The sequence below is a fragment of the Heliangelus exortis genome, chromosome 3 (genome assembly GCF_036169615.1).
Source record: "Heliangelus exortis chromosome 3, bHelExo1.hap1, whole genome shotgun sequence".
NCBI classification, from domain to species: Eukaryota; Metazoa; Chordata; class Aves; order Apodiformes; family Trochilidae; genus Heliangelus; species Heliangelus exortis.
The window spans coordinates 5,679,097-5,701,635 of NC_092424.1; the positions used below are offsets into that span (position 1 = coordinate 5,679,097).

Sequence of the window (22,539 nt, forward strand, 5' to 3'; positions counted from 1 at the left end):
CTTGTGTCACATGCAATCCTCTGCCACCTCATTTTTAAGTCACAGGCAAAGCCTTTCCCTCCTTTGTCTCTGCAGACATGAGCAGGAGGCAGGTTGCTGGTCTGTCTGTGAGCAGCTTTTCTCTTGGCTCCCACTTTTTTTCCAAGGCTGCTCCCAGCAAGCTTCACCTGCAGTGGAGCCACAGAACCTCCCAGATTGCCCCTTTCCCTTCTCCAGGAACACCTCTGCTCATCACCAACAAGCAGGCACATTTCCTGGCACTGGCTGTCAGATTTCCCATAACTTGGTCCTTGCAGATTGTGACTGGGGGATTAGAGCATCTCCTATGAGGAAAGGCTGAGAGAGCTGAGATTTTAGCCTGGAGAAGGCTGAGGGGAAACTTCATTAATGTCTGCAAATAGCTAGAGGGTGGGTGCAAAGAAGATGGAGCCAGACTCTTCCCAGAGGTTCCCAGTGAGAGGATGAGGGGCACAAGAACAGGCACAAGATGGAACATAGGAAGTCCCATTTAAAGAAAAAACATCCTTACTGTGAGGGTGAGAAGGCATTGGCACAGGCTGCTCAGGAGGTTTTTGAGCCTCTTTCTCTGGAGATAGTCAAAACCTGCCAAAATTCAGTCCTGTGTAATGAGCTCTAGGTGATGCTGCTTTAGTGGGAGAGTTGGACTGGATGATCTCCAGAGGTCCCTTCCAACTCTGACTGACAATTCTGTGATTCTGTAAAAATGGGACCTCACTAATTTATTAATTTTTGCTGACAGCAACAGAAAGGAGGGGTGGAGAGGGGAGGTGCAGAGGGGAAGAGAGAAGCTTATTCTCATTTCCACACTTTTGATTTTGCCTCTGCAATCCAGAAAAGCTGCCCTGGCCCAGAGCAGCCAGGGGCAGCAGAGCAGAAGATGCTGTGGCACTGCCCTACTAGGCGAACCCACACCTGGCTTCAAGCAAATAATTAAAACCCCAACCTCCTCACTGTTCTGTGCTCTCCAAACCCTCCCCGTGTGTCTTCTGTAATTCCACTTTCATCTCTCTTTCTTTCCACTCCCATTTTACAGGTATTTTTTTTCCTGTGCAGGGCAGGGTGGGAGCATCCCTGTGCTGAGATGATGAGTTGGGAAGGCAGAAGGCTGCAGCAAACCCCTCAGGAAAAACCCAACCAGCAGCCCCCCAGCCCCCTTCCTCTTTTTCTCAGAGTTCACAGAGTTTTAGTATGCAAGCTTCCTGCTGCCTGCCCAGCCAGCTCCCTATTCACAGGCAAACTCTGCTCCTCCACTTGGCTCCTGAAGCAGAAGAAGTATAAAAAGCCCTGACAGCCTTGCTGCTGAGCCAGCAGGAAACTCAAACTGCTCTGAGCATGGGAACCAAGAGAGCTGCTGTAGCCAGCACAACAGGTATTGTTTGGGAGGAAATCCCAGCAGCAGACACAACTGCCTACACACAGACAGAGCTAATATTATATATATATATATATATATATATATGTACATGCTTAGGGAGGGCTTGGGAAAGGGGGAAACTTAAGGGGGTGGAAGAATCCCAGAGAGAATGAGAGCTGCTCCACCAACAGCTGTTTCACTAGTCAAATAACTAACTTGCTTGCCACTTATTCAAACCACAGAGAACCTCAGAGTGAAGCAGTAGCTCTGGGCTTGGTCTCTTGCCCGTGGTCTCTTGACAGGTGCCTGGTTTTGTTTGCATCAGGAGTGAGTTTAAGAGGCAAATCTCCCATTTGTCCCCACTTAGGATGTTTCAATTTATGACAGGAAGCAACTTTGAAGCCAGATTCCTTTTGAGAAAAAGAAAAGCAGGAGATGGACTCCAGGAGCACATCTCCTGTGCTCCAACCACTAATGAGCATCCCATTCCTGGGAAGCAGAACAGAGGCAGTTGGATGTAAATCTCCTGGCCTATGGAATCCTCAGCACCAAACAGCCACCAAAAACCAAAACCAAAGGTGTGGTAAACCAGCTCACAAATCTCACATTCACAAGGAGTTGTAACTTCTGAGTTTGTCAAGACCATGGTCTCCCAGGTGATCTGGTAGCATTTGATTGATATCTGTCTTACAGTTTTTCTTGGCAGAGATTTTATAAAGAAATAAACCTGAAAGCAAGAGATAATCCCCCCCACCTCAGCATCCTTTGCAACCACTTCAAGGAGCAGCAGCTGTGAAAACCCAAGATCAGAGAATGTGTGACCCCAAATCTCATGAACACAAGGACATGGCAAGAAGAGTAACACAGATGCCTTGGAAAGGAGGAAAGCAGAATGGAAGGGCCAAACTTCAAGTCAACATGAAAGCATGCAAGTGACAGATTGCCTTCCTGGGATTGATCTTTGCTCCCCAAATACTCCAGACTGAACAGCATTCTGAGCACTACCAGCCAAATGCCCAGCATTTACACACAGGCACACTGCTGAACTGCCTTCCAGCTTGGATTTTACTCCCTACAGAGAGAGGAGTCAGCTGTGAAAGTCAGATTTGGACTGAGCTCCAATGTGCCCAACCTCCTTTTTGGGGGGAAAAGAAGGGAGTCAATCTGGGGTTGTGTTCTGGCCCTACAGCTCTATTTGTAGGACCAGGTGGAGAAGCAGCCGTGGATTTGAGGTCATTCCTCTCATTTGGTTGGACATTTCTGGGGTAGGAAACCTCAATCCACAGGCTTATTTTGGATCAACACCAAAAAGCAGTTTGGGAACCTGGCCCAAACAAGCTGATTCTCCAGAGCCTGTAACACCAATGGAAAAAATGCAGTAAGAGCTTAGCCCTGCTATTAGCAGCTTTCCTGTAAAAGGTTTTTCCTGTGCTAAATGGGAGCTCCAAGGCACTCAAGACTTCTGCAGAACTCCTACCTCTGACAAACCACTGCAGGGTCAGGAAAGGAGGATCAGAACTCTGGGCTCCTGGGCTCCCCAAAGAAATTTCCCCTTAAAATGAATATATCTTAACACAGTGCTTGCTGCTTTAGTGACCCCAGCCCATGGGCACTTAGCAGTGATCAAGGCCATGTCTTGCACACAGCCTTGCTCCTGTGCCTCAGTGTTGACCAGAAAAATGTGGCATCTTTTTGTAGGGTCCCATCCAGCCTCCCAGGCCCCCCCAGAACGTTGCTGGAGGGCATCCATTGCCAGACACCATGAGCATGGGGCAGTCAGACTCCCACATTCCCTGCCTGCCAGGTGGGAGAACCAGAAGCAGCTTCAGGGAGAAAGATCCTGTGTGTTTGTTGGTGTTTGCTGCAGAAGCCCAGAGAGGAGAACCAAAGTGTGAAGGAACAGAAGTGTGAAGAAGAGAATAGTTCTGATCTGAAGGGGAACATTTCTCCCTCTATTAATTATTTCCCATGCTATTCCTGGTGGTGACCTTCACTGGGAAAGGAAAAAAAGAGTCAGATTTGGTTTTACATCTTTCATCCACCTTCCTCCACTCAAGCCTCTGGATAGAATGAGTCTCATTTCTATCAGCCATCACATTGCATTATCCTGTAGCAGTGCTGCTACCTGTCTGCTCTTCCTCACCATTAGGGTTTGATAGCATTAAACCAGGCAATTTGCAGCTACATTTAAAGATTACCTGCCTCAGTGGCAGTGCCTGCAATACCCTTGTTCCATCTCTGGCTGCAATACCCTAAGCATTACAGACTGCTGGCAACCTGCCCCAGATTGAAGGGAAATTATCCTGGTTCTCTGCAGAAAAGGGTTGGCTGCCCAGAAAGCAAAGAAAAGCTCTGACTGCTTGTGATGAAATCCCTCATGTCCACCTCTCCACTCCCCCCTTTAGAGATTTCTAGGGTTATTCCTGCTCGTTTCAGCTGGATGCTGAAATGTTGGTGCCCTTTGGGTGGTGGGGGGGTGACCCTCATGATTCCTCATCAGCCACCAGCCCAGCTCCCATTGCCTGAGAATTTGAAGGGTTGAGAAGAAACTCCATCAGGGAAGTCTCAGCAAGTCATGGCCTTCCAAGAGGACCTCCCAGAGAAGGTCCTTGGTCTCTCCTTTCATTCACTCTTTTTTTTTTCCCCCTGCTTTATAAATACAGTGCTTGCAAATCATCATCTTTTGCATGACAGGGGCACATTAACAGCAGGTTAATTTCCAAACATTTGATTATTTATTATTTTTAAATGTGCATTTGGATTGCAGCGATGGCCAAAGTCTCCTGCCAGAACCAAAGCTACACCAGGAGCTGTCTGAATACCCAGGAAGTGCCCTGGACCTCAGCTGCTTCCAGCCTAAAAGTGAAGCAGTCAAAAAATTAAAAGAAAAATGGTGCATTAGAGGTTATAACACAATAACACACCTGAAAAAAAAGAGTTGGGTCTTCATTCTACAGAATCTCAAGGAATCATAGCAAAAATCTGTAGGCATGACACAGAGACTGAACGTTTTTGTCTCCCACACAAACACTGTTAAGTATCAGACCCCCATCACCTGCATAATGAGGATGAAGCCAAGGCTGAATGCTGGTCCTGCAGAGGACCTGTTCCACCTCTGAGCCCTGGCTCGTGGCATCCCAGCTAAAGCAGAACTATCAAACCCATTTTTTTAAAGCAAACCAGCATCACACACCTTGTTGTGGCAAATTGCACCAAGTGTGACCAAGAGCAGGAGGTAAGGCAGACCTAAGGGTACCTCATACAAAGATGGTTATTTCACTGACATCCTCAGAAGAGGTCATAGGCTGCAAGGGGCAAAATCTTTTCCACAGCCATAGTTCCTTTTAGTGCAGGTCTACTTCTTTTTCCATATTATGAAAACCAACCACTGAGCCTGAGGTTGTCTAACAGCATTCTAGTTTTTTAAAAAAGCCCGAGAGCCACATTCAATAAATACATTTAGGCCTCTAAATAAATAAATAAATAATCAGGACACATGAAAATAAATAATATTTTTCTTTCAATCTACTGCTGCTTTCAGTACACCATCAGAAGAAGGCATGGAGTGCCTACATCATTTTCAGTGATGTAATCTCATCCTCAAATGGTGTGCATGAACATTTCTTATAAAACCATCTCTTGATGCTTGTAAGCTTTGTTGTCAGAGGAATGGAAGCACAAGGGCCCTCCTGAGCAAAACCTTATTCACAGCTACAATCCCTTTTTTTAGTGATGAATAAATCCTTTTTCCTTATATGTAACCTCAACTTCCCCCAGCACATCTTCCTCCCATTCCCACTGAGCCCTTCCTGCAGGGCTGCTCTCCAGCCTCTTGCTCCCCAGGGTGGGCGAATATCCAGGGTTATTGTGTCCCAGGTGCAAGACCCCACTTCTCCTTCTTCAACTTCATAAAACTGCCAATTTCCCAGCACTCTGGAATTTGTCTGGATCCCTCTGTAGGCCCTCAGGAGTGTCAACAACCCCCCTAATTTGGTGTCATATGCAAACTTAATTAGCAATCCTTCAAGTCCTGCATCTAAGTAATTTATGAAGATATTAAAAAGAACTGGTCCTGAAATGGACCCCTGTGGGACCCCACGAGTGTTGCCAGCCTGATGTCACCCCATTTACCATGACCCTTTGGGCTCAACCCACCAGCCAGTTGGTCACCCAGCACATTATGTGCTTGCCCAGCTTGACACTGGACATTTTATTTAGAAGGGTACTTTCTGAAATCCAGAAAGATAACATCAACTGGCTTCCCTTGGTCAGCTAGGTGGGTTGCCTTAGATTCTCAGAGTTGGTGTTGAAATAGGCAGCAGTTTATTAGGAAACAATAAAAATGCATTCCTGAACCAAAATCTGCTGGTGGGAATAGATGACAAAAAAACTCCAAGGGCCTCCCTGTGAGCCCAACAAGTGGGAAAGAAGGAGAGACAGTAAGAAGATGGGGATTTTGAGTCTTGGATCACATCTCACTGCTTGCATTCCCCCAGGAGATTGAGTGTTACCTCTGAAGGCAGCAGCCCCAAACCTGCTTTAATGTAAATTCTGTTTGTGTGGTTGAAGCACTGAACCACAGATGGGGCTTTTGTTAGGTCACAACTTTATGCAAAGCTGCAGGCTTGGGGAAGGGTGGCTGGAAAGCTGCCTGGCAGACAAGACCTGGGGTTATTGGTCAACATCTGGCTGAATATGAGCCAGTGGTGTGCTCAGGTGGCCAAGAAGGCCAACAGCATCCTGGCTTGGATCAGGAACAGCGTGGCCAGCAGGAGAAGGGATCATGTCCCTGTCCTTGGCACTGGTGAGGCCACACTTCAACCTCAATTGTGTTCAGTTTTGGGTCACTCACTACAAGAAGAACATTCTGGTGCTGGAGGATGTCCAGAGAAGGGCAAGGAATCTGGTGAAGAGTCTGGAGCACAAATCTGAGGAAGGGCTGAGGGAGCTGGGGGTGGTGAGGCTGGAGAAGAGGAGGCTCAGGGGAGACCTCATCACTCTCTACAACTCCCTGAAAGGAGGTTGGAGCCAGGGGGGGTCAGTCTCCTACCCCAAGTAACCAGTGAAAGAACAAGAGGAAATGGCTCCAGGTTGTTCCAGGGGAGGCTTAGATTAGAAAAAAATTCTTCACTGAAGGAGGTGTCAGGAACTGGAATGGGTTGCCCAGGGAAGTGGCTGAGTCCCCATCCCTGGAGGCATTTCACAGAGGTGGAGATGTGTTGCTTAGGGACAGGGTTTAGTAGTGGACTTGGCAGTGCTGGGTTAATGGTTGGACTTGAGGATCTTAAGAGGTCTTTTCCAAGCAAAACAATTTTATGAGCCTATGATTCTACCCCAGGCTCTTGGTGTGTCCTTGGAAAAGCAACAGAAGTTTGGATGCCTCAGCTCAGCCTCTCTCAGCCATACAAAGCAGAGCCCCAGCCAGCATGGGAGAAAGCTCTGTGCATCCTGAGACAGACAGGACCCACCACACTGAGTCTTCCTGGAACCAGTGAAAACCAAGGGACACTGCCCAGATTCAAGCTGCCCTAAAATTAATCGAGTGATCCATTAGGAAATACATTTTTCAGCTCAGGAATTGCCAGCAACAATCTCCTCTTCAGGGCTTCCTGCTCCAAGAGATGAGGCAAACAAAGGACCATTTGAAAGGCTGGGATTTATTTCAGTGCAAAGCAAACAACTTTGCTCTGATTGTAGGGATATGGGACTTAAATTAGGCTGGCTTTGTCCTGAAGAGGACTACAGTTTCTCACTTGATCTTTACCATATCCCAACCCTGGATGGTGACCTCTCTGGTTAAGCAACATGACATTCAACTCTGCCCTGGGACATTCGCCCCAATAAAGAGAAAATAAACAGGATGGAAATGCAGTTGCCAGCAGAAAAAACATTTCTCATCCCCCAGGGGACAACCTCTCATTGCTTGCACTCTTTTCCCCCAGGTAACTTGCTGGGTTAAGCTGGGGGAGATGGGAGGATGAAGGAGGAAGAAGCAATCTGGTTTGGTAAGGAAACAAATCCAGTGACCAACAGCTGCAAAGGCTCCCCAGCTATTGAATGCATCATAATTTGGGGGGTTTCTTCCCCAAATCAGGCTTTAATGAGAAGCAAGTTTCCCCCTTTCTAAAGGAGTGCTCTACAGTAAGCTTGTTAAGCTTGGGAAGTGCTTTGGGAGCCCTTGGGATGAAAGGCTCTCTAGGAATGAAAGCTGATATTTATGATTATTGCTTGAAAGGAACAGAGAGGAACACTAATGTAAAATCTGAATGGCTGCTGGTGCTAAAAATGTACTTTTGACTTGGTGCCAAGGAAGAGAGTCACAGCTCTCAAAGTTGGATGACAAGGATTTAGGAGGTGCAAGAAGTGGAAGAGACTTCTGCAAATAAGGGCAAAAACCAACCTGATACACAGGGCAAAAAGGTGTCTTGTGGGGTTTTGTTTTCTTCTTCTTCAGGCCATATGATGACTCCAGCTTCACCAAGCAGAACTGACACCCATTAATGGGAGTAAAACTGCTGGTTTGTATTCCTTCTCTTAAAGGAGGGGCCTGAAGATCTCTTGGGACAGAGGGAAGAAAAAAAAATACCCTTGGTAAGTGGTCAAATGCTATGGATTGAGCTGAGTAGATTTGTATCTCACTCCAAGGACTAAAAAGCAGCAGCACTCCAGGCTAATGTAAATTAACTTCTCTATTTTAGAAAGCTATGAGTGAAGAGAATTGGGCTAACAGGGTCTGATCTCTTCTGTTGATTTTACACGGGGCATCTGCCCCCATAATAATGCACTCAGCAGCTTCTAAAGAGGATGTTTTTCCATCCAGACCTGGAACTGAGATGTTTTCACCTCAGCCTCCCAGTTTTTTACTTTTCCCCGACAAGACCTAAAAGAAAACCCTTTGAGAGAAAGAATTCTGCCTCTTCACTTCTTCAAAACCAAGCTCAAAAGTGACTCCAGTGCATAACAAGCCTTCACAGGAAAAAAACTGCAGGATCTCAAGAAGTGATTTCTTTTTTTTCTTTTTTTTAATATAGCAGAGAAGAACACAGCAGGCACCGAGGCTGAATGCTAATACCATGCACATTTAAATTAGATGTAAGGTGCAATTATTTATTTTTTTTTAACAAGCAAATGTGATTAACCACTGCCATGACTTAACAAAAAGGGCTGCATTCTCCAGCTCCCAGGTTCCAAATGAAGATGGAATGTCTCCTGTCCTGGTGAGACCTCACCTGGAATACTGTGTCCAGCTCTGGAGCCCCCAGCATAAGAAGGATGTGGACTTTGTGGAATTTGTCCAGAGGAAGGCCACAAAAATGATCAGAGGGATGGAGCAGCTCTCTTATAAAGAGAGGCTGAGGGAGTTGGGGTTGTTCAGCCTGAAGAAAGGCTTCAGAGGTCCAAATAACACCTGCCAGTACCTGAAGGGAGCCTGCAGGAAAGCTGGGGAGGGACTTCTTACAAGGGCTTGTAGTGAGAGGACAAGGGGTGGTGGCTTAAAACTGGAAGAGGGGAGATTTAGCTTAGAGATTAGGAGGAGATTCTTCAGTGTGAGGGTGGTGAGATAATGGCACAGGTTGCCCAAGGAAGTTGTGGCTGCCCCATCCCTGAAGTGTCCCAGGCCAGGTTGGATGGGGCTTGGAGCAACCTGGGCTGGTGGGAGGTGTCCCTGCCCATGCAGGGGGGTTGGAACTGGATGAGCTTTAAGGTCCTTTCCAGTTCTAACCATCCCATGAATGGCTCTAGGGACTGGGAGCTCAGCAATTAGCACCTCACCCAGGCTTGCAGCTCTCTGTGCCACTTCAGGCAAGACCTGAAACCTCTCTGCAGGATGCTGGTACCCCAGCTGGGGCTGGGATGCAGAGCACATCCCACAGCCTCCTCTCCATCAGCACCACTTTCCCTTCCTGGCATGGTCTAAGGCTAATGGATCTGTATTAGATATAACAGAAAGTCCTTGTCTTTTTTTTTTTTTTTTTTTTTTTTTCCTTTCTCTCTCCTTTTTTCCTTCCCTTCAGCTATTTAGGCCAGCTCCAGCTTTGTAACTTACACTCAGTCAGTGCCATGGCAACAGTTCCAACATGCAGTTCCCAGCCTACCTCTGAGATCTACAGCCTTTGAGAAACACATACACCTTGATGCTTCAGGAGAGGCATTAAGAGAGAATAACTCTCATCTGCTACACTGACACATTTTTCTAGCCTTACCTCTGGCAGCATGAATCTCTACTTTCAGCTCTGAATAGCTCATCACTTGCTCTGTCCCCTTTCCCCCAAAATAGACCCTTTAAAAACTGACACAGATTCATGAAGATGAAAAAGAAAGGTGAAGGAAGGGAAATGCATTTGGAAATTCCACTTTCTGTCATCTGAATCCACCCTTGTAGGAATGCTGCAAAGCCTGTGCAGTTACTGCTTCAAAGCAAACCCTGTTTCATTCTGTTGTGTCACCGTGAAAAAGGAGAAAGTTGGGGGGGGGAGGGGGTTGCTTTCTGCTTTTCTCAAACCCCAGGAGAGAGATGGGAGCTCTGGGGTAGGGTGGGTGCTGCTCCTTCCTCCTTTGCAAAATGTCCCCTGTTCAGAAGTGTTTGTCCAAGTGCAGAGAGCAAGATTTGAACAGGGATCTCTCTGGAACGTGCGGGTGAATTTTTCCAGCAGTTACCTCTCAGGATCTTGCTCAAGATCTACTGTAACTGGGTTGAATTTGACGAGTCATGCTGCCTGCCCCTGCCACCCAGACATCAGAGGAAGATGCTGCAGTGAGATGCTCCACAGGTGCCTGCTGGGCTGGTTCTGAACAGATCATTTATTCTGCTCACACTTCACACACTCCTCTCCCAGGCGCTGTCAGAGGGGATGCTGACTGCCAGCACCACTGCAGAAAAAATCCTTTTTTCTTTCTTCATGTACCTGTGGCTGCTCCAGGAAAGAACCTGAATCCATGGCCAATCCAATCTGAGTCTTTTCTTTTATGTGTTTGCATGTATAGGTTTCAAATGTGTGTACAGCACATGTAGTGCTGTGCTGCTCATTATCATGGGTAATTAAAATATCCATTCCTCATTCCTTTATTCTCCCACCTCTTTTCTGTGTTTGTATCACTGTCAGCTGGCCAGGAGCCACCACCAGGAGCTGCCCCACCACTAACAACCTCTTGCCATCCATAAGAAAAATCCTTCTGCTGCTGACCAAGGGAAGAGGGGAAATTCAGTTGCCCCCCCCCCCCAAGCAAGCTACTGCCAGCACACCCAAAATAAACTGCATGGAACATTTGATTTCAGTTTGAATGCATCATTCAGTCCCTCAATGGTGCATAGGAGAGCACCCTCAAACACAGCTCTTTGCACCAAAATTTTCTCTAGGAACAGAATCTGAGAGGCAAGAGCCAGGAGTCCCTCAGGCAGGCAAAAAAATCTGAGCCAGCAGGTAAATAATATATTGCTTGTTATTTTAATGCAGACCCCTGCAGACATGCACAGCTTCATAATCTCTGCATATGCACTTCTCAATCAAGACTCATTTATAAATACCCTCTTCCACTGGAATCAAACCTCTGGTTTTAGGAAACATGGCATGTGCTCAGAAAGAAACACCATCTATAGCCTGTCAAATCTCTGGGACTTCTTGACTGTGTACAGACTGCTTGGGGGAACCCAGATCCTCAGCTGTCCTTCCTCATCTGCAGCCTCAAGTCCAGACACAGGCTGGCAGGAGGGGAATATAGCACACAACTGACTGCTTTTAACCCCCCTCTTTTAATGCTAATGCATGTCTGGAACTGTGTAATAAGCACGGACAAACCTAACAGGAGGTCTCTATGGCATGTGTATGCTAGAGGCTCCTCACTGAATCAAATTTCTCTCAACCACTGCAGTGACTCTGGACTTTCATCTGTACCACACCCCACCTCCCCAGTAGTGCCCAGTTCTGGCAGGATCTCTAAGGATGCACTCTTACCCCCAGGTGAGAGTTCTTTTTCTTACACCACACATTAGGTAGCTTGCCTGACACCAGCCAGGCTGGCAGCATCTAGAGCAGAAAATCAAAGCAGTGAATCAGGGTACAAACTCAAGCATCCATCCCTTCAGCTCTTACTGTGGTCCTGGGCACAGTTTTGGCCCAGACCAACCAGTGCTCTCCCAAACTGTTCCCAAGTACAATCCAGGAGTTAGGACTGTTCCCAATAGCAGTTTTCACGTAGCCACATGGGTTTGAAGGACAGAGAAAAGCTCTTGCCCCTGCCTGGTTTATCAGCCCAGGAATAGCTTGTGCCAGTGACTCAATGTGACCTCTGTTTTGGTGAGGATACATCTCAGAGACAGTCACACAAGTACTCTCCTCTACTTTTCTGCAATGCAAAGTCAAACAAACTTCAGCTACAGGTGGCTGCAACCATCCCATCCATCTGACACTGAGTGGGGAGGTGCTGATGCAGCCAGTGCCACCTCCCAGCTGGGAGCTGAACTTGCCCCTAGGAGCATCTCACCCTGCTTTGCTCCACCAGCCCAAAGCCCCCCAGGTGAGCACCTGGGTGTACCTGAGTTACAGACTCAGGAGGGAGGATGATGCCATGGCTGCCTGTTTCTCCACTGGAAGGGTTTCATTGTGACTTCATACTACAGCAAGCAGAAGAGGGGCTTCACTGGGCTGGCATCACAGCAACCCAACCCTCTGCAGGACCCTCCTGCCCCAGCCCCAGTGTGAGGGCTCTGCAATCACTGCTCCAGACAAGGAAAGCCTCAGATTAGGGGTGCCACAGCTCAGCCAAGGGTTTTAATTGCCCAAAGTGCATGAAAATAGAGTGGGCTCAAACTTGGGCTAAGCACATGCTACAGACATACCCTCAGCGAGCCTGTGGCACAGCCATGAAATGAAGCTGGAGGGCCTGAGGCCACCATTCCACCTTTTCTTAGCCTTGTGTCCCTGTGCAAAACTCAACTTGTGTCACAATGCAAAACTCAACAAACAGTTGCAAATCGTTCGAGTTGAAGCAGAGAAATGGCTTGAATAGGTTTTGAACCCTTTTCCTCCTTCCCCCTAATTTTCTGTTTTTTGCAAGCATGCTCCTGGAATGACAAGTCTCATAGTTTAGGGATATGTTCACTCTGGGAATATTCACGTGACCTTTCAGATCACATTCCTCCTATTTATAAGAGTCTTAGTCATCCACTCAGAGAGCAGAACTAATACCATGTTTGTTAAGTGACTAAATGTGCACTATGAATAACCAGCAGTGGGTACTTCAAACCACACTTATATCCAAGAGCAGAGAATCCATAGCTAGCACATATTTAGACAAAGCACAAATAAAACTACTCCACATAAAACACATCTGAAAGGCAGCGTGAAGACAGCTCACCCTCTGGAAGAAAGGGCTGCATTCATCAGAGAGGGAGAGATTATTTTCTAGAGATAGTGCACCTAGTTATTTAGACATATAGGGTGGCTGGCAAGAGTTCATGACAGCTGGGAACTTAAATTTGACAAAAGTCCAGGCAGAACTGTAAGATGAAGAGGACGGAGCACAACTCCACTGGAGCTTGGCCATGACGCTGCACAGAAAATGTCAGGAGCCTTGTACTACAAGTTTGCAACTTTGTCCCTGGCTAAACATGAGGCTGAGGAGCCCTGAGTAATGCCTAAGTTGTTAACTAACCCCTTGCTCAACTTGGCTGGAGGGAAAGTACAACACAAGCCCTGTGCATGATCAGCCTCAACACGCCTGTGAGTCCCAGGCAAGGTGAGCAACCTCCCCGTGGCTCAGACCTTAGCCCAGCCTCCAGCAAAGTGCCACGAGCAGAACCAGGTCCTGGGCCAGGAGAAATGGTACCTGGCAGGTGCTGAGCACTTCCCTGCTCTGCATGCAATAAAGTCAGAGCTTTTGGGAAGCATCTGGCAGGAGAAGGTAGATGTGGGCAGTGCATTCAGAGCGTTTTGGTGGATGCGTATGAGTGCTTGTATCCAGCAGGAGAAAATCTGGAGGAGAGGAAGAGTAAAGGACAAAAGGTGGGAGGAACAGGAAGAAAGAAAATGCAGCAGAGTGAGAAATGAAAAGGGACAGCAGGCTGTGAGCCCTTCTCTAAAAGAAGAACAGAAGCAGTCTGGGCTGTGCGAGCTCCACGTTTCTGACAGCAAGAAAAAAGGCAGCGCGAAGAATTTATAAGGGTTTTGAAGAATACTTTGCAAAATTATGGGATGGAGCACAGAGAATTAAAAGACTTGGAGTCTGAGATCCCACTTGCCCCTCAGTTCAGCACTGAAGTCCAACACTGAGTGGTCTCACACTGCACAGGATGGTGCTGGGGGCACCCAGGGTGCCTGCCTGCACTGCACTCTTGGCCAAAGGCTCCAAGGGTGAGGATGGACATTCCCAACAGGAGATGCCTGGATTTAGTCCCACAGCAGAACCAGGGAGCTCTCTGCCAGCAAACCCTTCAAACCCCTGCAGTGTCAGCAGGGCCAGGGAGAGGCAAGGGCCACGCCAAAGGCAGCAGCTGAAAGGTTCAGGGAGAAGGTGGCAGCTAAAGGTGCAAATATCCCTTCCTCATTGCAGCCTCCACCAATGGCCCTGCCTTGGTGCAATTCCAAGGATGTTTTGAATGGCAGAGCAGAGGCAGTGAATCATCTTATAAACACTGCTGGTGTGTCCCAGGCTCAGCATATCATCAAGCCTTCCTTTGGGTCAAGTAATCATTCGGGTCTGAATCATCAGTGCCCAAAGTTTCTCCTGGTGCAGGCTGTCATGGGAGGTGAGCAGAGGGAATTGAATGTGCTCTCACTGTTTCACCCATCATTTGGGAGGACCTGCAAGGCTGGTGCTTGCAGCTTTGCCCTCCAGAGCCCTGGCAGCACAAAGGGATCCCACAGATCCTGTAGTCTGTTGGGTCCTACACAAAAGTCAGGCATCAAATTGTTAACCATGTAAAGTGTTTTCTTAGAAATACCTCATGGGGTTAGTGCCTGCCTACTCACTAGAGCAGTGTCAGGAGCAAGCCTGGCCTCCATATCACTGAATAATTGAGTCTGGAGGTCATCTTGGATGAGACTCCAAGTTTAATGCCCCCTTCTCAGTCTCAGAGTCTGAGCCAGCAGCACAGAGGAAAGGAAATCCCATGCAAGCCAAAGGAGCACTTGTGTTGGTGAGGGCCACCTGAGGTCAGACAGGGAATGGGAGAGAATGAAGGGAAAATCCAGAAACATTTGGTAGTACCAGAGAGCCACAGGAGAGACAGAATAAGCTGAGCTGAGGGAAAAAACAGCAAAACCAGTGGGGGCTGGAGAGAGATGGTGTTTCCTATCCCTTTTGCCAGGATGGAGGCAGGACAGAAGGATGCTATGGGGCATTCCTCCCTCTCCCAGTTTGCTGCACGTGCACCAAGGCTCCTGCTGTGCAAAGGAGCCACCTCCTGACACCACCAACACAAAGCAAGAGCCAAGGCTGCTGCAGGTGGAAGAGGGAGCAGAGTCAGTCCTGTCTCCACCCTGCTTGCAGAGTCCTTCCCCTTCCCAGCTCTTGAGAGGGGTGGAGGGAAGGGGGCAAGCAACCCTCATTCCTCTCTGGGCCAGAAGGGGGAAGGACTCACCAGGTCTTACCCCCACCCTGTCACTAATATCAAATAATAATAGTATTTAGCACTTCCATAATTACCTTGCACTCCGGTATCACAGACACAGCTGAACTGAAAGTCATTAAGCTCATTATTAATGAGCTTCAGTGGATCCTTTCAATCAGAGGCATTCTTTGGCCAGCCCTCATTTTCGTGGTTACATCTGAATAAGCACCCAGCATTGAGGTGAGGTTCAGTGATGAGACACTTGGGCACAAAGGCAGAAAGTCTCTCACTTGCAAGAGGCAGCAGAGGTGTCATTATGCATCGTGTTTCACCAGACTTCAAAAAAAAAAAATGCCCAGGGAGGTAAAGCAGGTTCTGGCTGACTCCACCTTCAGCTTGGGAGAGCTGCGAAGCTCTTCCCATGGACTGGCACCTGGGGAAGTTTGGCCATGACCACAGGCCAGGAATTTCTCAACAGCTGCCACCATGGAAGCCTTTGGTGGTCACTACCAAGCAGCCACCACGGGTCCTCACTGCAGATGCTGACTCAGCAGGAATTCTGATTGAAGAGGGGGCAGAGAACCAGAAGATCTGGGAGCACCTTGGGAACAGGGGAACCATGCTGACCCAAAGGCTGGGGCTGCTGGCCTGAGCTCAGGCAGAGGGACACATGGATGGATGGATGGATGGATGGATGGATGGATGGATGGATGGATGGATGGATGTGCAGGATTGGGCATTGCAGGGACTGGACCAGGGAGCAGAACCATGTTCAGAACCATGAGCAGAACAGTGATCTCCTGGGTCTCTTTTAAGCCTTGCTGAAGAATTCTTTGTTTGGCCTTTCAGTAAGGAGTAATTAAGTGCCCTTTTAATTGTAGTTGCCTCAGTTCCTTGCTCATAAGTGCAAATAAAGGCACCTAATTTCTCCTTTTTTTTTTTTTTTTTTTTTTTGTCCTTAATCCCTTGGGAAAATATCCAGGGCTTCTAGGTGTACCTGGCTCATTAATAATAAAAGCAAAGTGATGTTTTTGTCATTGAAGTAGGAGGAAATGTAGGCATGGGGAAGAAACACTTGTATTGCAATTTCTCGTGTTTAAAAAAAGAAGCAAAAGATAATAGAGTGTAATACTTTGACCAAGAGCAAAGGTAAAATCACAGAAGCTGACTCAGTGTAACATGAAGGATTTAATAGAGTTGGCAACATCTCAGCCTGCCTCCTCAGGAACTTGAACATGGGAATATGTTAAGAGGAGGAGAACATGTCCAAAACACTGACTGAGCTTTAAAAAAAAAAAAAGAAAAAAAAGAAAAAAAGTACTGTTGGGCAAAAGTGTTATTAGCAGCAGCAAGGAAGTTCTTCTAGTGAAGCATGGGCACAAACTTGTATTTAGTTCTTGGTGTTGAGTTCCTGTCAACATTACAAATAAACCCAACCAAGGCAGAGAGAATCCAACCCTGCACCACCAGCCCCAAATGCAGATCAAGCTCTTCTCTAATAATCAGTTTGTGACCTACCAGCTCAATCCATCCCCCAGAAACAGGTAAAAACACAAGACTTGGACAAGACCCAGACACAGTTTAGAAATACAGTTAAGACACAAAGCTGCTTCTTTACTTCAAGACTAACTGGCTGTTAAAAAAAAAATAAACATTGAGGAGCAATGACATTTCCTGAGCTCTGGCTGTATCTGCAGTGGAAAGGAGTTTCCCATGCTGTTTCCTTAATTAGCACAAATATGCTGACAACCTTCTCCGTGCTGAAATCAAGCCATAGGCCACTAAAAAGTTGATCTATCTATACATCCAAATCTACCACATGCTGAGCCAACATGCTTCAGTGCTGCAATCAGGACCCAGATTATAACATGGCTTTGTCATGCCTCCAGTTGCTGAAACAGACTCTGATGTCCCAATCCGAAACCCATTTGTCCTGCAGTCAGCAAACAGCAGAAGTGCCAATATATACATTTGGTGTTTTGCAAGTTCTGGGGTTGTGTGCTGGGGTTTATTGGATCGTTTTGACCGCTGCGTGAATTTATAAACACGACCCGGTTGAATTAAGAGAAATATCATGATCTGAAGGCCAGATCCTAAGGTTGTTTCATCTGAAATAAACAGGGAGTAACTCGTTTGGCACCCAGTAATTTACTCTGGTTTCACCACAGAGTGATCAAGGCCACGGTTATCTCCTCACTCAGTTCAATCTCAGTTTAGTCCTTGTCACCAGGGCATTTTATAATACGACTGTGGAGCAGTCAAACAGAAAAGACAGGATGCCAATACAGTAAATATTATAGCACCAGCCCCAGGGAAAAGTTTAGCAACCTTATGACAGGCAGGGTTTAAACGTGTGAACCTGAGCCTTGTTCCCCACACAATTTTTGCTTTGTTGGTAATGCAGCTGGCAGGACGAAGTCCAAAAGCAATTTATGCCTGGCCAGCTCATAGCTAATTCTGAGTGAAAGCTGTGACAGCAAAGCTGCTTCCTCCCAGCCCAGGCAGCCAATTTTCTGTGACTGGTTCAGGGAGGTTGCTGCCTGTGTGGACAGGACACTGCAACGTGCTGGTGTCACTTGTCCCACCCCTTCTCCCACATTTCACCCATCCCTCCAGTGGTGCATCCCACAGATTACTGCTCTCCATAGGCATCTTCCAGGAATTCTCCTCTGTCATCACTGAGCTGTGGTGTCACTGCCTGCATTTTCCCAGAATCACTTGGCAGTGGTGTGGCTGGACAGCATGGCAGGCAGCTCTGCCAGGAGAGATCCTGCTTGGAAAATGTGCCCTGTGGATGTAAACTGAGCATCATTACCTGCCATGAGTCCCTGAGCTGGATACAAGGTCACAGCTGGGAAAGCAACAAGGATGTGTCTCTGATGACCTTGGCATGAACGAGCTTCTTGCCAAAAAAAAAAAAAAAGGCAGAAAGTGATGCCCCATGAAGAACAAAATTAGATCCTATTTTGTGTCCCTTCACCTGTAGAGAAAGGTTTGAATGTCACTGAGTTCTCTGCCTGAGACTCTCACCCAGGATAAAACAAATGGAACGAGAGTGCTCGCTGCATCCATAACTTTCCTGTTAAACTGTTTTCCTGAATTTTCTTTTGGTCTGCTTTTTTATTCATTTCAGTGATTGTCCTGCAGCTCCAGAGAGCAGCTTTCAGACACAAATATGATGTCATCAGACTCCACAAATTTTCCTTAGGAACTGTCAGGGAAAGCACCTCCTCGAATCTACCAGGTCTGCATGGGGCCCCTCCAGAGCTGGTGGGTCCAGAGGGAAAACTGAGTTCTGGTCCTGGGAAGTCTCAGAACTGCCAGGAATTGCCCTCAGAGCCTGCTGGAGGTACCTGGAGCCAAATCCCTCTGGGGGAAGCTGGACACTTCAGAGGGGATCCAGAGTGGTTTTGTGGGGCAAGGAGCTGCTCCTGCCTCCACACAAAAGGACAAGAAAAAGCAAAGGAGTTTCCTTTCCTCCTGCTCAGCCTTACTCTGCCTGGAGAAAGGGAGGCATGGGGTGAAAGTAACTCTGACCTTCCCGGAAGAATGGATTTACTGATGTTGAGTTGGGCTGAAACCTGAAACCACCGAAACTCTGGGTCTAAGAGAGAGGGAATTACCAAGCCCAGTGTGGTGCAGTAAACCCAGCCTGGCACAGCCTCCCCTTCCTGCAGACATCATTCCTCCTCCTCCTCTCTGAAAGACACTGGGCTTGCTTTAACAAAAATGGGAAGCAGTGATCAGGACCCCAAGAAAGCTTCCCAATGCCAGGCTGTGTGTCAGCAGAAGCCAGAGGGGTGTAAATCAGAAAAGGTGCAGTCATCTCCTTCCAGAAGGTTTCCCCAAGGTTCCCCATTGCACTCAAGCAAAAAAAAAACCCAACCAAAAACTAAACAAACAAACAAACAAATCCACACAAGGCCTGACACACCTTTGCCTCCCACTGACCTAAACACAAACCCCATAGTTACAGAGCAGAACCCCATGAGCCTGGCCTGATTAATATTGGTTTATTACAGTTGTCTACTTGGGACATACCCCATATCTTTACAGAGATGCTCCCAAGATCAAACCTTGCTCAGGCAGCACCTCTGAGCACTGCTAATGCCTGGGTCTTTCTTCAGCCACAGAAGGCCAACACCAGCATGGTTAAAAGGACACTTTTCCTCTCTCTCAGTTCCTTGCCACTGAAGATACAGTTTAAGAAGCTCATGACAGGAGGGCACAGGCAGGCTGGACCCTGCAGACACTTCCCTTAACACATGAGCAAGCACCTTGCCAACTTTCCCTACTGTCCCCCAGCTGCTGGACCCTGCCCAGGAGGTAACACCAACCCCAGGGAATGTTTCCACATTCCCTCTTTCCCTGGAGGGTTTCTGCAGCACTGCCATGGCTGAGCTGTTCAAGTTTGGGATGTTCAAGTCCTCCCTGCTGGAAATGAGAGCACCACCACTCTCAGCATACACTGCACTGCTTTCTTCCTGTTTTCTAACCCTTACCATGACAGCTTAAAAAAAAAAAAAAAAAAAAAAAAGAAAAAAAAAGAAAAAAAAAAATCTTTGGCCTATGCCTTGTTTACAAAGTCAGCTCGGAAAAAAAAATACCAAACGTGCTTTAGTTTGCTGGCCAAAAGCCAACAGGCCTGACCCAGGTCAGGCAATTCAGTGAAGAATTAGGGATTTTCTGCTAGAACAGAAAATGCCCATGGCTGGTGGCTCTCTGGAAGGGGCCTCTCCCCATTTCTAGCTCCCCAGACAGCACTGTGGCCACGAACATAACCCAGCATGTTACACAGAAGAAAGCTTCCCCATCCCAGACACTGTAAAATACTGCACAAGCTGGAGCAAGGATGTGGTGCAGAAATCCCAGACAGCCTTGGAGGCAGGATTACTCATTTATTTATCACAAAACTCAGATGAAATTGTGCTACTTATATTGCTACAGGGCAAGGAGGTGAGAGAGAGAAAGAGACAGGCTTTTCACATTTCCAGGTGACTTGTTTTAGCAACTGGTGACACATGGGGACAGGATTCTCCAAACTTCCCTTAGCTCAAGAAGACAAAATCCTATTTCCTCAGATATATCAGCTCACTAGCCACCTAGTCAGGTGCTATTTAAAGGTTTAGATGCTTCTTGGCTATTTCTCTGCAGTGCACTCTGCCCTGCCATAGGGAACAAGACCCTCACTTTGGGAAATCACTTTCCATCCCAGTTGGCTGAGCTGTCCCTGCCCTTCTCCCTGAGATGAGGTGTGAATTGACAAGATCTCAAAGAAATAAGTAGCTTACACAGGTGGAATCAGGTAGAGATAATGGAAATAAATGCCAGCTCAACATAGGAGGACTTTCTGTGCACTGTTCCACTCACCTCTGTTAGCCCTAAGAGATTCAGCTGACTTGGGTTTTTTGTTTTTTCATTTTTGTTGTCTCTAAAAGCATCTTTTGATGACATGGCAGCAGGTACTGGCTTGTCACCCAGAGAGCAGCTTTAGCAGTGACTGTGCTAAACACATGGGGTGGGCCCTGCAAAGTTCTCTGTGGATCCAGAGTCATCACCCCACCACCTTTATTCTCAGCATAACCCCAGGTACAGCCCTGGCCTGGCCATTTCCAGATGAAACTTTGCTCTTCCTCTCCTCCCCCTTTTGAGCTCAACAATCAGGAATACAGAGGGAAAGTTTTCTGGGCATTTGCACTCTGGATGAGCAAACACCCAGCCCACACACTCTGTCCAGCAGCATGAACACCAGGTTAGCTGAGGACCTGGCAGCAGAGCCCACTGCTGGGTTATGAGCACCTCAGATCTGACTGACTCTGAAATATAAACAGCACTTTTCTGGGAGGAGCAGCTCCCATCCAAAATACTCCTCCATCTTAGTCACAGGTTGAAATAAATAAATAAACAAACAAGCCAAGCCCTACCCATCTCCCAGCTGGGCTGTGACTCTTGTCAGCCTTCACCCTGAGGTCAGATCTGGGCCCAGAGGATGGGTTCTGGCTTCTCAGTGCTCCAATGGCACAGGAGGGGTGGGAGGCAGCCCCTAACTGGGATGGGATGGACTTCAGCCTGAGGTGTCAGGGAACACCCCCCTGGCAGAGAGCAGAGCCCAGCTGCAAGCCACCTGCTCCCATCACCCGGACAGAAGGGAAATACTTAGGGGGCCAGGACACATTTAACCTAGAAATCCACCACGTGGATCCAAAGCAACACAGAGCAGACCTGGGTCTGCGTCCCATCCCATGCAGATCCCACATCTGGGAAGCAAAGACAAGGGGGAACCACTCAGCTTTGGGGTCTGAGGAACAGAAGGACCAAGGTGGCAGGTTGTGTGTTCCCCCATCCTTTGGTGAGCAGGAAGAGCTGTGCTGGGAGCCCAGAGGGCACACTGGGGCAGGATCAGTCTGGACTTGCTCTGTTTCTTGTCCTCCTTCCTGCAGCATCTCCTGCAGAGGATCAGAAGCAGGATAAAGAGCATCCAGTGCAGTGCAGCCATGCGTGCTCCCCTGCAAGCCTGGCCACAGCTCCTGTGTGTGCACAAAAAACAACCCCAGCATTAAATGTATTTATTCCTCCTCTTTATCCAAACTAGAAAAGGCTCCTCAGCTTCCAACATCACCAGGCTGTGTTAAAACATCCACGTGTAATCAGGAATGCAGCTGGAGGTCTAAGCATGGGGTGAGCAACCCCAAGCATACATCTGAACAGGAACTATCCCTATGGGCTCTGAGAGCTACATACAGTATATCTGCCTGTTGCTAATTATATTTACTCCTGGTGGCTGGTGTTTTTTGGGTTGGTTTTTTTTTTTTCAAGCTGAAGATGAGTCAGAAAAAGGAAAAAAGTCCTTTATTGTTGTGGAAGAAGAAGGATGTCTCCTGAGGGTGTATGTAATGCACTACTGTCAGGGCATGACAATGGAAAAACTGACTGCTGAGCCAACCAAACCCCCATAAATACCTAATGATATCTCTCCTGGCCCAGATTTTCTACAAGTCGGTGCCTGAACTGCATATGAAATTACAATCAATATGAAAGGATCTCTCTTCTCAACAGAGCCAGAACTTCAGAGCCCAGCTGAGCATTATAATCCAGTTCATACAAAGAGAGCCTCTTAAAGGTCTGTCACAATAACTTGAAGGTGGTGAACAGGCAAGAAAACCACCAGGACTCACCTCACCCCTCCCACCCTCAGCACATGGAACAGCTTCTGCAAACAAGCATCCTTACTAATTACAGCGTGGTGTCACAAACAGCACGTGCCTGGGGTTGTTATTGGGTCTGCATTTACAGAATCCCAGAATTATCCGGGTTGGAAAGGACCTCTGAGATCATCAACTCCAACCCTTGATCCACTCCCCCCATGGTTCCCAGCCCATGGCACTGAGTGCCACATTCAGTCTCTTCTTAAAAACCTCCAGGGTTTTTAAAAACCTCCATGGAGAATACACCCCCTCCCTGGGCAGCCCATTCCAATGCCTGATCACCCTCTCTGGAAAGAATTTCTTCCTAATATCCAACCTAACCCTCCCCTGGCAGAGCTGAAGTCCATGCCCTCTTGCCTGACTGGTGGGAAAAGAGCCCAACCCCCCCCCCCGGCTCCAACCTCCTTTCA

The 22,539-nt window shown here is 47.6% G+C and overlaps 1 long non-coding RNA gene across 1 annotated transcript in view; it reads right to left on the reverse strand.

Moving 5' to 3' along the window:
- The window catches only part of LOC139793993 (uncharacterized), a 101,746-nt gene extending 86,476 nt beyond the window's left edge, over positions 1-15,270 (reverse strand). The window contains exon 1 of the long non-coding RNA XR_011724907.1: positions 15,020-15,270. This is a non-coding gene — a long non-coding RNA (uncharacterized lncRNA). The remainder of the gene's footprint in view (positions 1-15,019) is intronic.
- Positions 15,271-22,539: the final 7,269 nt, after the last annotated feature.